Here is a 15,601-nt window from a genome sequence, read left to right on the forward strand (position 1 = left end):
GGCAAATCCGGCATCCACATGCCGCAAATTTCGATTCTCAAATACATACAATCCATACACGTCAATTATATGATACAAACTGTTCAACTGCCAAAGTTCGAAATAAAGCAAATATATCATAGTCAACAAACCAAACATGGCAAAATAAAATCAATGTCCGAGGGTGACATATGGCCTCGAATTACTGGGTGGGCGCATGCTCCTGCTCTGCCTGCATCCGGGCAGCCTCCTCCGCCTGCATCCGGGCCGCAGCCGCCCTCGCCGCCTCGTACTTCCTACGATCGTTGATCTCCATCTTCTTGTCCACAAGCCACTTCTTCGCATGCTGATCATAGAGGGTCTCGTCCGCCAACATGATCCTCGCATCTTCCACGTCTCGTGCGGAGTTGGAACCTTTTCTTCTCAAGCTCTATGTCACCAAATGTCTTGGCCTTCTCGGGATCCCATTTGATCGCCGCTTGTTGCTTCTCGAGCTCAGTCTTTGACCTCAAGTTTCAGCTTCTTCTCCGCCATCTTCCGGTCCCACTTCATTCCTTCCTTTTGCGAATCCAATATGAGCTTGTACCTCTTCTCCTTCTTGTTCTGCCTTGCCGAAAAAATGTTCGTCCATGTCGACAACATTTTGGTAGCCGCAGCATCACGGACAGCACGTGCCTTCTCCCACTTGTTTCCCATGACTTGGCGGTTGTCCTTTGTCACGGTGACTTTTCCATTCATCACGACAACATCGTCCAACCCAATTGATTGGTTTGAGCTTGAGCCATCATTCCTATTCGTGCCGGACTTGAGGTCGGCCACAAGTTGGTTCCACTTCGGCTTACCGTTTAATATGACCCGACAATGGCTAAAAGCAAATGGCTTCTTCTCCACCTCGCGATACAAAATGGCCGCCATCGTCGTCTAGCAAACAACATATGTATGAGCACAAGAATGCAAACACAAGAAGCATATGCAATGGACAACAAGATGAGGCAGTCGAATTTACGTGAGTTGCGACTCCCATCCCACTTTGAGGCCGTTTGGTCACTTGTGAGTAGTAGCCTACGTGCTTGCTCACTTTCCCTTGAATGATCCCCAACGATGTTGGAGAGATGCCACATTGCGGATGGTCATGATAGGATGCGGCTCAACATACTCCTTTTGCTCGTGATACTCCTTCCAAATCTTCATCCAATAGGTGTTCCCCTTTTGCTCAGTGCCGCATATTGGATCCATTGTTGTGACAAACCAAGCTTTGCCCAATAAGATGTCCTCAAATCTTGAGAAGTTCAAGGGGATTGACAATCCTCTTGCCTGTGTTGGGTGCAAGTATTTGCTCTTGTGTGTAGGTGTTGCTCACTAGGCGTTTGCGTGGTTCTCTTCTTGGTTCGATAACCTTGGTTATCACTTAGGGAAATAATATCTACTATTATATTGCTTCACCTTTCCTCTTCGGGGAAAATCTCAACGCAACTCACAAGTAGCAAGGACGAAGCTGACGTGTGGGTCCCACACGTCAATGAGAGGAGAGAGAGGGCAAGGCACGCTGGGCTGGCTAGTTGGGCTCCGGCCTGGCTGGCTAACTCGGCTAAGCCTTTTTCCTTTTTCTTTTTCTTTTCTGTTTTCCATTTTCTTCTTTTTCTTTTCTATTTTGCTCTATAAGTTCAAATAGACTTTGAATTCGAATTTTGTTCCAACGGTGAATCTTTCCTAAATTCCAAAGGGAATATTTGTGACTGTGTGAAGTTTTTGTTTGGGCATTTTAGATAAATATTTTCTGCAGCTTGCATTTATTATTTGAATTTGAATTTTGTTTCAAAACCAAATATGTTTCAAATCCATTTTAAAAAAATGGCAGAAGGTCAACATGCCATTTCGACTTATGGAATTTCTTTTCCTGCCAAAATTAATGCAAAGCCATTTTCAAATAATACCCCTTTGATTTTGAATTGATTCCAAAATAGATCCAACCCAATTCCTGGGGAATTTATTTTGGCTTGAATATTTCTTTCTTGGGACTTATTAGAGTTGGTCTTATGCTCAAATAATATTTCAAAATGGTTTCCTACTAGGGCTAGCTAGGCTTGAACTAGTGCCAATCACAAGCATTCCTAGGCAGTCATGGGTATTTCCTAGAATTTTTTTAATTCCTTGTGAATTTTTCAACATACCAGATTTGGGAAAATCTGGGATCAGACAAACAGGTTGTGTCTAGGCCTGGTACGATCCACCGCAGCAAAGTGCATTTGGCAAAGTTGGCCACCGCTGAAGTGTAATTTGTTTTTGCATGGGTGTGTAAGTGCATCAAATGCCCCCTTAGTGGTTTTGGAGTATTGAAGACAAATAGGTTGAGGAACTAATGTGTTTGTGAGTATACACAGGAGACAGAGTCCCAAAAGATTTGGTTTAACACATGGAAGACGACCCCTATAAATGAATTTCTTCAAGTGAAGAATTTGATGATGAAATTGGTACGGCCTTTGAAGAAATTGATGTGAATACTTTGAAGCCTGAAGACCTTGTTTTCATAGTTTCTTCACTTCTTATTTGAGTCATAGGAAAAACTGTACTATTAAAGGGGGTCATGGTGAAACATATTTCACATTTCCAAAGTGATGATCAAACCTACTCAAACCAATACACAAAAGCCACTTCGAGTGAAGCCTTTGGAAATCTCCAGTACAACTGACGCATTTGCTAGCGACAGTGATGAAGTTCATTTGGTCGCTGACGAATTTGGTCATGCTGAGGAGTGATAACCCACAAGTATAGCGGATCGCAACCGTTTTCGAGGGTAGAGTATTCAATCCAAATTTATAGATTCGACACAAGGGGAGCCAAGGAATATTTGCAAGTATTAGTAGCTGAGTTGTCAATTCAACCACACCTGAAGATTAATTATCTATAGCAAAATGATTAGTAGCACGGTAATATGATAGTTTTGATAGTGTTAGTAATAGCAACCCTAACGGTAATAGTGGTGGCAGTGATTTTGTAGCAAGTGAAAATAGTAACAACAATAGTAGTAACTTAGCAAGAACAATATGTAGGAAATTCATAGGCATTGGATCAGTGGATTCATTGGATGATATTCATCATATAACAGTCATAACCTAGGGCAATACAAAACTAGCTCCAGTTCATAAATATAATGTGGGCGTGTATTCCGTAAATAGTCATACGTGCTTATGGAAATAACTTGCATGCATTGTTGAGGAAATCGTTAACTGGTAGCTGCTCGGTTGGTTGGCGAGTAGGGGATTAATAGGCTAATCGGCAAGTTAATCGGCCATTTAATCAATTAATCAGATGATTTATCGGTTTATCGGCTACTCGGTGACCCTACGAGTAGGGATTAATTGGCAAGTTAACTAGTTAATCGGATGAATTCTTGAATAGGGCTTGCATGACATCTTTTGTCCTACCCTCCCGTGGCAGCGTGGTCCATATGGAAACTAGGGGATATTAAGGCCTCCTTTTAATAGAGAACCGGATCAAAGCAATAACACATAGTGAATACATGAACTCCTCAAACTACGGCCATCGCCGGAAAGTATCCCGACTATTGTCACTCTAGGGTTTACGGATCATAACACGTAGTAGGTGAATATGACTTGAAAGATCGGATCTAGAACATAGATATAATGGTGATAACATAAACAGTTCAGATCTGAAATCATGGCACCCGGGCCCAAAGTGACAAGCATTAAGCATGGCACAACCATAACAACATCAATCTCAGAACATGATGGATACTAGGGATAAAGCCCTAACAAAACTAACTCGATTACATGATGAATCTCATCCAACTCCTCACTGACCAGCGAGCCTACGAAGGAATTACTCACTCCCAGTGGGGAGCATCATAGAATTGGCAATGAAGGAGAATTGGTGATGACGAAGATCTAAGATCCCCCTCTTCGGAGCCCCAAACGGACTCCGGATCTGGCCTCCCGATGAAGAACAAGAGGTGGCGGCGGCTCCATATCGTGAAACACGATAATTCTTTCTCCCTGGTTTTTTTCTCCAAATATAGAAATTTATGGAGTCGGGTCAGGGTCTGCGGGGCCACCAGGTGGGCACAACCCACCTGGGCGCGCCTAGAGGGGGGCGTGCCCTTGTGGGCTGTGCTCACCCAGGGGGCCCCCCTCCAGTGGTTCTTGGCTCTAGTATTTTTATTTTATTCTGAAATAATTCTCCAAAAAGTTTCCCTGCAATCCGAGAACTTTTATTTCTGCACAAAAACAACACCATGGTAGTTCTGCTGAAAACAACGTTAGTCCGGGTTAGTTTCATTCAAATCATGCAAATTAGAGTCCAAAACAAGAGGAAAAGCATTAGGAAAAATAGATACGACGGAGACGTCTCAACTCCCCCAAGCTTAAACCTTTCCTTGTCCTCAAGCAATTCAGTTGATAAACTGAAAGTGAAAATGGAAAACTTTTACGAACTCTTTTGCTCTTGTTTACTTAAATAAGCTTAAGTAGCACCCAGGTTTTCAGCAAAGACCATTACTAACCATGTCGACAATTACTCTTAAAAATTATATTAACTCATATCAATGGCATAATCAACTAGCGAGCAATAATAAGATATCTCAAATGCCAACACTTTGTCAAAACAATAATGATATAATATGATAACGGTGGTATCTCGCTAGCCCTTTCTGAGACCGCAAAACATAACTGCAGAGCACCTCCAAAGTTCAAGCAGCGACTAAACATTGTAATTGATGGTAGAAAAGATTCAGTCATGATGCATCCAACATTAACTATACACAATGCACGAGGATGGCAATCACTACAGGAATCAGCTTCTTTGTCGTCTGCCATGGCAGACGACAAAGGAACCAAAAGCGGACGACAAACCTCTTTGCCGTCTGCCACCGATGGCAAAGCTACCCGGCAAAGAAAGCTATGGCAAACGGGTTCTTTGCCGTATTCTTCCTCAAAGCGTATGGCAAAGAACATTTGCCGTCGGGGGCAGACAACAAAGAACATAGACATGAAATAACAGGCGTTAGCCACGTTAGGTGGCTAACGGCAGCCTTTGTTGTCCACCAGCGGACGGCAAATATGCCCTCCCCTTTGCCATCTGCTATCTGACGTCAGCCACGCGTCATGCCCCCCCCCCAAGTATTTGTCGTCCGCCACAGACGGCAGACTCCCACAACCTTTGTCGTCTGCCACAGACGACAAAGTAACCGAACGGGGCAGCTCCCACATTGCACAGGTTGCTGCCTGATACGTCTCCATTGTATCTACTTTTCCAAACTTTTTTTGCCTTGTTTTGGACTCTAATTTGCATGATTTGAATGGAACTAACCCAAACTGACGTTGTTTTTAGCAGAATTGCCATGGTGTTATTTTTATGCAGAAATAAAAGTTCTCGGAATGACCTGAAAATTCACGAAGATGATTTTTGGAATTAATAAAAAAATTGGCGAAAGAATCAACTGAAGGGGGTCTACACCCTGGCTACAAGGGTGGGGGTGCGCCCTCCGTCCTTGTGGGCCCCCTAGACCTCCACCGGCATCAACTCCAACTCCATATATTCACTTTTGGGGAGAAAAAATCAGAGAGAAGGATTCATCGCGTTTTACGATACAGCGCCGCCGCCAAGCTCTGTTCTTCCTCGGGAGGGCAGATCCAGAGTCCGTTCAGGGCTTCGGAGAGGGGAAATCGTCGCCATCATCATCATCAACCATCCTCCATCACCAATTTCATGATGCTCACTGCCGTGCGTAAGTAATTCCATCGTAGGTTTGCTAGACCGTGATGGATTGGATGAGATTTACCATGTAATCGAGTTAGTTTTGTTAGGGCTTGATCCCTAGTATCCACTGTGTTCTAAGATTGATGTTGCTATGACTTTGCTATGCTTAATGCTTGTCACTAGGGCCCGAGTGCCATGATTTTAGATCTGAACCTATTATGTTTTCATGAATATATTTGTGTTCTTGGTCCGATATTGCAAGTTATAGTCACCTACTACGTGTTATGATCCAGCAACCCCAGAGTGACAATAGTTGGGACACTTCCTGGTGATGACCGTAGTTTGAGGAGTTCATGTATTCACTAAGTGTTAATGCTTTGGTCTGGTACTCTATTAAAAGGAGGCCTTAATATCCCTTAGTTTCCAATAGGACCCGCTACCACGGGAGGGTATGACAAAAGATGGCATGCAAGTTCTTTTCCATAAGCACGTATGACTATATTCGGAATACATGCCTACATTATATTAATGAATTGGAGCTAGTTCTATGTCACCCTATGTTATAGTTGTTGCATGATGAATGCCATCCGACATAATTATCCATCATTGACCCATTGTCTACGAGCTTTCCACATGTTGATCTTTGCTAAGTTACTTTTCCATTGCCCACTGTTACGATTGCTACAAAACTGCTACTGTTACTTTTGCCACTATTATCGTTACTTCCATACTACTAAATACTTTGCTGCAGATATTAAGTCTTTCAGGTGTGGTTGAATTAAAAACTCAGCTGCTAATACTTGAGAATATTCTTTGGCTCCCCTTGTGCCGAATCAATAAATTTGGGTTGAATACTCTACCCTCGAAAACTATTGCGATCCACTATACTTGTGGGTTATCAAGACCTTTTGTGGCGCCGTTGCCGGGGAGCATAGCTCTATTCTCTAAGTCACTTGGGATTTATATCTATTGATCACTATGAGGAATATGAAACACAACAAAACCAAGATCTATCCCTCAACTATGAGGGGAGCTAAGGAACTGACATCTAGCTCCACACTTGATTCTCCTTCTGTTTTGAGTAAACTTGCGACACCTACACCTGTTATTGATTCCGATATGTCGCATGTTATTGATGATGTCGCTTCTGCTATGCATGATGCTTATGATGAAACTACTTCTCTGCTTGATAATACTGTGCCACTAGGTGAATTTCTTGATGAACAACTTGCTAGGGTTAGAAGAATGAAATTACTGAAACTGATGATGAAGATTATGATTCTCCCCCTAGATATGAATTACCTGTTGTACCTGAGGGTTATGTTATGGATGAAGAAACTACTAGAGACTTTTTCGCTTGCAATGATAGAGAGGATCTTAAGAAATTGTTAGCTAAGCTAAAAGAAAAATACTTGAATGCTAGAATGAAATATGATCCCAATTTTGCTACTTCACCTATCTTTGTTACCGATAAGGATTATGAATTCTCTGTCGATCCTGTGTTGATTAATTTGGTTGAATCTGATCCTTTCTATGGTTACGAATCTGAAACTGTTATGGCACATCTTACTAAATTGAATGATATAGCCACCCTATTTGCTCATGAGGAAAAAATAGCTATTACTATATTCTCAAATTGTTTCCTTTCTCATTAAAGGGTGATGCTAAGTTATGGTTTAATTCTCTTGCTCCTGGTTGTGTGCGTAGTCCCCGGGATATGATTTACTACTTCTCTGCAAAATATTTCCCCGCTCATAAGAAACAAGCTGCACTAAGGGAATATTTAATTTTGTGCAAATTGAAGAAGAGAGTCTCCCACAAGCTCGGGGGAGGTTTCTCCAATTACTTAATACTTTGCCTAATCATCCTCTCAAGAAAAATGAAATACTTGATATCTTTTATAATGGACTAACCGATGCTTCCCGGGACCACCTGGATAGTTGTGTTGGTTGTGTACTGTTGAGCAAGCTGAATTGCTATTGAATAATATATTGAATAATGATAATGATTGGACACTTCCTGAACCAACTCCGAAGCCAACTCAGAAGAAAAGGGGTATTCTATTTCTTAGTCCTGAAGATATGCAAGAGGCAAAGAAATCTATGAAAGAAAAAGGTATTAAAGCTGAAGATGTTAAGAATTTACCGCCTATTGAAGAAATACATGGTCTTGATAACCCGACACAGGTAGTAGAGGTAAACTCTCTCCATAGATTTGATGAAGGTGATATTCCTCATTATAAGTCTGCTAGTCAATGCTTGGATGAGTTTGATAATTTTATTGTTAAACGAGAAAACTTCAATGCTTATGTTAGTAGATAGTTGAAACATAATGTTTACATGCTTGACCACTTGGGTGATTATATGAGTAGAGCTGTTAATGATCTAAGGCTTATTAGTAAACATGCTTCCATGGTTACAACTCAATTATAACAAGTACTTAAGGCTCATGATGATTTGCTCAATGAGTTGAATAGTAAGAATAATGATAATGTTGTCAGGGTTATGACTAGAGGTGGTAAGATGACCCAGGAACCTTTATATCCTAAGGGCCATCCTAAGAGAATTGAGCAAGATTCTCATAGAGTTAATATGGATGCACCTAGTCCTAGTAAAAAAGAAAAAGAAAACTAATAGGACTTTGCATGCTTCTGGTGAACCTGTTTTAGACACACCTAAGAATCCCAATGATATTTCTATTTCTGATGCTGAGACACAGTCTGGTAATGAACATGAACCTAGTGATAATGTTAATAATGATGTTCATGTTGATGCTTAACCTAGTAATGATAATGATGTAGAGATTGAACCTGTTATTGATCTTGATAACCCACAATCAAAGAATCAATGTTATAATAAGAGAGACTTTGTTGCTAGAAAACATGGTAAACAAAGAGAACCATGGGTTTACAAACCCATGCACTTTCCTCCTAAGCCATCCAAGAAAAAGGATGATGAGGATTTTGAGCGCTTTGCTGAGATGATTAGACCTATCTTTTTGTGTATGCCTTTGACTGATGTACTTAAAATGCCTCCTTATGCTAAGTATATGAAAGATATTGTTACTAATAAAAGAAAGATACCGAAAGCTGAAATTTCCACCATGCTTGCTAATTATACTTTTAAGGGTGGAATACCAAAGAAACTTGGAGATTCAGGAGTACCAACTATACCATGCTCCATTAAAGGAAACTATGTTAAAACTGCTTTATGTGATCTTGGAGCCGGTGTTAGTGTTATGCCTTTCTCTTTGTATCATAGACTTGAATTGAATAAGTTGACACCTACCAAAATTTCTTTGCAAATGGCTGATAAATCAACTACTATACCCATCGGTATTTGTGAGGATGTGCCTGTTGTGGTTGCAAATGTTACTATATTAACGAACTTTGTTATTCTTGATATTCCCGAGGACGACAGTATGTCGATCATTCCGGGTAGACCCTTTTTGAATACTGCAGGGGTTGTTATTGATTGCAACAAAGGCACTTTTCATGTTAGTGGTAATGAGCATACGGTACACTTTCCGAAGAAACAACCTCAAGTTCATAATATCAATTCTATCGGAAAAAATTCAACTATTACTATTGGAGGTTTTGAATTTCCTCTTCCTACTGTCAAGAAGAAATATGATATTCTTATTGTTGGGGACATGCATATCCCATTTGAGGTAACCTAGTGTTATTCGAAAATTCTCCGGTTTTATGTCACTCGGAAGAAGTTTGTTAATAAGACTTAATCAACCTTGTTAATGGATTCCTTTTGATGGGCATGAGATGGATGAATTTAGAAGGCACAACTCTTTGTACCCATCTTTTACTTTCTGTTATTTAGATTAAATAAAGCAAAAATAGTATTTTCTGTCTATTTTCTGAATTATCCATGAAATAAAAAATGCCCCGAAAATAAAAGTTCTCCAAATGCCCTAAAAATTTAGTATGATTTTTATAGAATATTTTAGAATTTCTGGTGCTAAGAACACACCAGAGGGGCTCACCAGCTGGCCACAAGGGTGGAGGGTGCCCCCCCTGTCCTTGTGGGACCCACGTGGCCCCCCTCCACTTATTCCAGCACCCATTCACTCCTTCTTCCTCCAGAAAAAATCACTCCATAGCTCAAACTCGTGTTCTTGCTCATTTTGCTGCCACTTTTGATCTCCTTGATCAAAGCTCCATTCACAAAACTGCTTTGGGGGATTGCTCTTCGATATGTGACTCCTCCAATGGTCCAATTAGTTTTTGTTCTAGTGCTATATTTATTGCAATTTTTTGCTGCTTTGGTGACCCTGTTCTTGAGTTTGCATGTCAAATTTATATGGTCCAAAGTAGTTTTGATGCATGATATAGCCTCTAGGCACTGGTAGGAGTAGTTGTTATCAATGTTGTTGAGTTTGGTTCACTTTTATTTTGAGTCACTAAAAATTTCAGAAATTTTCAAAGGAAGGAAATGATGAGGAGATTGTTGAGAGGCTCCTTGAGACGGTGTTCGAAGGAAAAAGGAAAATGAGGAGAAGGAGAAGCCCAAGTATAATCTTCATCATGCCGCGGAGATTCGGCCGTGTGAATGACCATGTGATGCATTCTTGCAGGCCGCCGAAATTTATGATGATTTCTATTATTTGGCTGAGAATGCAGGCATTACCGACTTCCTCCTCGACCAGTGTGATCAGTATCTCCTACTCACGAATACTTTCGTGCAAAAATTTCATTTTCATGCTAGGAGATCACCACCCATGGTAGACTTTTACTTATATGATGAGTACAAGGAAATGACACTTTATGACTTTTGTGAGGTTTGTAAATTACCTTATGAGGGTAATGTCGAGGAACCACATCCTAGTGATGTGGAAGATTTTATTAATGAAGTCACCCTAGGGGAAAGGAGAAGGGTGTCTGGAGCGAGAGTGGCTAGTTTACATTTTCCTATTTTACGCTACTACTCATTATTTGTTGGGAGATGTTTAATTGGCCGTGGGGAGAGTGGAGGCCTTAGTGCTCCCGACTTGGCCATTTTGCACCATGCTTTACTTCGTGGTAGAACTTTCAGTTTAGGCGCTATGGTTGCTAAACGGTTGAGTCTCAACCATACAAAGGGTCCTATTTTTGGAGGCATCTTCACCTCCCGCCTTGCTAGACGTTTCGAGATGCCCATTAGGCATTATGAGAAAGAGGAGAAACTGCTACCTACTATATATTTAGATTATGACAGCATGGTAGCACATAAGTTTATTCGCTATGATGAGGAAAAGAGACTCATTTATAACTTGATATTTAGCGAGGATACTTTTCAGATTATTACCTTGCCTGCACCTACTTTGTTCGATATTCATGCAGGCAGGTACTTCGTTTTACCCGCGGCTATTCATGCATACTGGGAGGGGACACGATCCCCACCTTGTGAGCCAGAGCCATCATCTGATCCATATCAGGAGTCTATTTAACAGTGGGATCCACAGGAGCTCGCTAACCAGTGGAACCCCAGGATCCTCCTCAGTACACCGGAGAGGGCTACTTTGATCCATGGGCGTAAACCAACTTAGGCCAAAAGCCTAAGCTTGGGGGAGTACGTATTTCTCACCGACATTATATTCATGTTCACACATTCATTTCAGTTGTCGGTGTTCATACTTTTTCATTGTAATATCCATGTTAGTTTATTTCTTTTTCTCGTTTTCTTCTTGTCTGTTTGTTAAACCTTAAGAAAAACAAAAAAATTAGTTGTAGTTAGTTTACTTTCTATGCATGCTTAGTAGTAGTATTAAAAGAAAACCCAAAAAGATTTCTTGTTCTTCTTTTGCTTGTTGGGAGCTTTCCCGTATAAATAGCTTTTCTCGTTCTTGTTTACTTCCTTCAGAAAAACAAAAACTCCAAAAACATTTCAGTGTGTTTCTCTGTATTTCTTTTCTCTTCTTTGGGGGTCGAGAGGAGAAGACCACGATGAAAATGTTGAGTGGCTCTTGTATGCATTATTGTTGATCTAACAAAGATCCCATATCACCTTGTCTTCACCTTCGAATAAATGTTTGCAGATTCCATCTTAGTCCAATGCACGTGCATTATTATTATTATTATCCACACCATTCGGTCGTGTAAGTGAAAGGCAATAATGACGATATATGATGAAATGATTGAGATGAGGAAAAGTTGGTATGAATTCGACCTATCTTATTTTTGTAAATGTGATTAGTTCATCATTCCTGATTTAGCCTATTATGAGTGAAACATGTTTGCAATGACAATTAGAGATTATAGTTACTCATGCCATGCTTAATTAGCTAGGAGTTTATAATGGTTTACCTTGCATGCCAACATAGAAATTAAAATGGTTGTGATGTAGTATAATAGGATGGTATCCTCCTTTGAATGATTCGAGTGGCTTGACTTGGCACATGTTCACACATGTAGTTGAAACAAAATCAACATAGCCTCCACGATATTTATGTTCATGGTGATTTATATCCTACTCATGCTTGCACTCATTGTTGGTTAATCTTAATGCATGTTTATGCTTGTTATCGCTCTCTAGTTGGTCGCTTCCCAGTCTCTTCCTAGCCTTCACTTGTACTAAGCGGGAATACTGCTTGTGCATCCACCTCCATAAACCCAAAGTTGTTCCATATGAGTCCACCATGCCTTCCTATATGCAGTATTTACCTACCATTCCAAGTAAATTTGCATGTGCCAAACTCTAAACCTTCAAATAATAATCTGTTTTGTATGCTCGAATCGCTCATGTACCAACTAGGGTTGTCAATATCTTCCTTGCTAGGTGGGTTATTCTCACGATGAGTGGACTCCGCTCATCATTCACGAGAAAATGGCTGGTAACCGGGATGCCTAGTTGTTGGTGTCAAAATTGGCAGATCTCGGGTAGGGGGTCCCGAACTGTGCGTCTAAGGATCGGAGGTAACAGGAGGCAGGGGACATGATGTTTACCCAGGTTCGGGCCCTCTTGATGGAGGTAAAACCCTATGTCCTGCTTGATTGACTTTGATGAGTATAGGGTTTACAAGAGTTGATCTACCACGATATCGTAATGGCTAAACCCTAGATGTCTAGCCTGTATGATTATGATCGCCTCTACGTACTAAACCCTCTGGTTTATATAAACACCGGAGGGGCCTAGGGTTGTACAAAGTCGGTTTACAAAGAAAGGAATCTTCATATCCGGATGCCAAGCTTGCTATCCACGCAAAGGAGAGTCCCATCCGAACATGGGGGAAGGCCTTCTATATTGTATCTTCTTGGCCCATTAGTCCGGCCCGTATCACATAGCCCGGACGCCCGGGGACCCCCTAATCCAGGACTCCCTCAGTAGCCCCTGAACCAGGCTTTAATGACGATGTGTCCGGCGTGCAGATTGTATTCGACATTGCAAGGCGGGTTCCTCCTTCGAATACTCCAAAGCAGTTGGTCAAAAGAGCTATGTTCGGCTCCGTATAACAGTCACAACCCTGAACCACAAGGGCAAAACACTTAAACAAAATAAGCCATGTCCATTGTCAGCTTTTTCGGCGAGACGTTATGTTCTTGCCTTATTATTATTTGAACCGTTTTTAGCCTCCTGCTTCGTATTTCGAGGCGCGGTCCTTATTGACACGTCTTGTCAAAACAGAGATCATGTCCCCTTATTACGGGATTCTCATCAATATGGGTTTGGGTAATCTAACCGTGCCGTTAGCACGACCCCTTGGGAATAGGCGAGTTTTAAGGCTCGTGGGGGGGGGCTTGATATTGATACGTCTCCAATGTATCTATAATTTTTGATTGTTCCATGCTATTATATTATCTGTTTTGGATGTTAATGGGCTTATTTATACACTTTTATATTATTTTTGGGACTAACCTACTAACCCAAGGCCCAGTGCAAATTGTTGTTTTTTTGCCTATTTCAGTGTTTCGCAGAAAAGGAATATCAAACGGAATCCAAACGGAATGAAACCTTCAGGAGAGTTATTTTTGGAACAAACGTGATCTAGGGGACTTGGAGTGGATGTCAAGAAATCAACGAGGAGGCCATGAGGCAGGGAGGCGCGCCTGCCCCCTGGGCGTGCCCCCACCCTCGTGGGCCCCTTGTAGCTCCACCGACCTACTTCTTCCTCCTATATATATATAGAGTAACACTATTCTGATCCTGGGATCAGAATAGTTATTTGGATCACGACGAGCGCTATATATGGGCGATGCACATGTTTCTGAGATCGTAGAAACGCCAAAAAAAGAAAAACTGGTCGGTCCATCCATCTAACCCCTCCGAGCAGCCCACCCTCCCCCCCCTACCACCCCTCCCCCGATCCTCCCGACCACCTCCCGCCGCCGGCCACCTGGCCCCAGCGTCACCCGCCGCCGCCGCCACCTCCCACCAGCCTGCCGCGTCTCCTGGCGCCACCGGACCCCCGCACGACCGCGTTACCGGATTCTCGTGATCCTGCACACAGCCGAGACCCGACATCCCTGCGCGCCGAGGCGGCCCCTAGATCCACTTCGCGCCGCTACCGGAGCCCCGCGTCGCGCCGCCGCCGGAGCCCCGCGTCGCGCTGCCGCCGGAGCTCCACTTCGCGCGCCACCAACCTACGGCGGGGCTCCTGTCTTCCACCTCCTCCTTGCTGCCCCGCCTGCTTGCGCCTTCTGCCTCCTCCCTGTGGGGCTCCGCCACCATCAGCCTCCTCCTGGTAGGGCTCCACCACCGCAGCACCAACGGCGCTCGTCGCTGCTTCCTCCGACAGTCGTCGTGTTCGGCCTCATGCTCCTTCTTGGCGGCGAGGGCCTTGCCCACGGCAGCCTTGTGGGCAAGGGGCGCTGCGCCGGAGGAGGAGGAGCGGTGGAAGAGGAGCACGACACCGCAGCCGACGAGTACGGGGACAGAGGCGGTGAAGTAGGCTGGCGAAGTTCGCCGGAGCATGTTACAAGCAGGGAGAGGTCCACGACGAGGTGGCAGGGAAGTTCGCCGGAGGGTCAGCGATGACGGGAATCTCCGTGCAATGGGCGCTACACTTGGTCTGCTCGACAGCTGCCATTGTGGTTGTACTTGGACGGCTGCAGATAGTGCAACCGAACGGCCGTGTGTGTTTTTGGAAAATCTATACTTGGACGACTGCAGATGCTGCAAAAGTTTGGTTTCAGGTGTCTTCACAAATTCTGGCATAATCTGCATAGACCTTTCCTCACTTAATGCTTCCAGTTTATGTGTGCTACTACGCACTGCATGTGGTTGTGTTAATGCGTAAGTGTGTGAGCACTCTTGTACGTTCTCATAGCTTTGGAGAAAACAAAGTACGGGTAGTTTTAGCCATGGAGCCGCCACATGCTGCATGCCTCTGCTGGTTTGCCATGTTCCTCGTGGAGGAAAACAACATCAAAGGCGCTGGCATGGCCAGCGCGGATGCCGCCACCTCTCCCCGGGGCTCACCGGCAACGACCCCAGGATCTTGCTGGAACACTGGTCAAGCGCAACACTCTACTTCCCAACACATACAAACCCAGACAAAAGTTCAAATGTAAATGTGTGATGCCATCTTGTTCATGCTCACTGTTGTAGTAGCAGAGAGACCAACTCTGTTCATGCTCCATCGTTTATTTCTCCTATTTATTTCTCTGACCATTTTCCCAACGTCTGAATGCTTTCCTCATAGGATCTAGAGAACAAAAGAACAACTCTGCTCCTGCTCCATCTACCTGGCCGTTGTAGTTTCTCTTTCATCCAATTATTATGTGTTGCTTGTGCACATGTGTTCGACCAAAAGAATAATAGAATGTATGAATAGAGCACATGCGGTGGTGAGTGGGTAAGGAGGAAGTCAAAATCCGTTACTTTTCTCGTGGATTTTTTAAAACCACCATTTCTATGCAAAAATTTGTACATAAAAAAACTCTATGGAAAATCCCTGCTTCTAATGTTCTTGTCACTTG

Source organism: Triticum urartu, chromosome 2 (genome assembly GCF_003073215.2).
Source record: "Triticum urartu cultivar G1812 chromosome 2, Tu2.1, whole genome shotgun sequence".
NCBI lineage: Eukaryota > Viridiplantae > Streptophyta > Magnoliopsida > Poales > Poaceae > Triticum > Triticum urartu.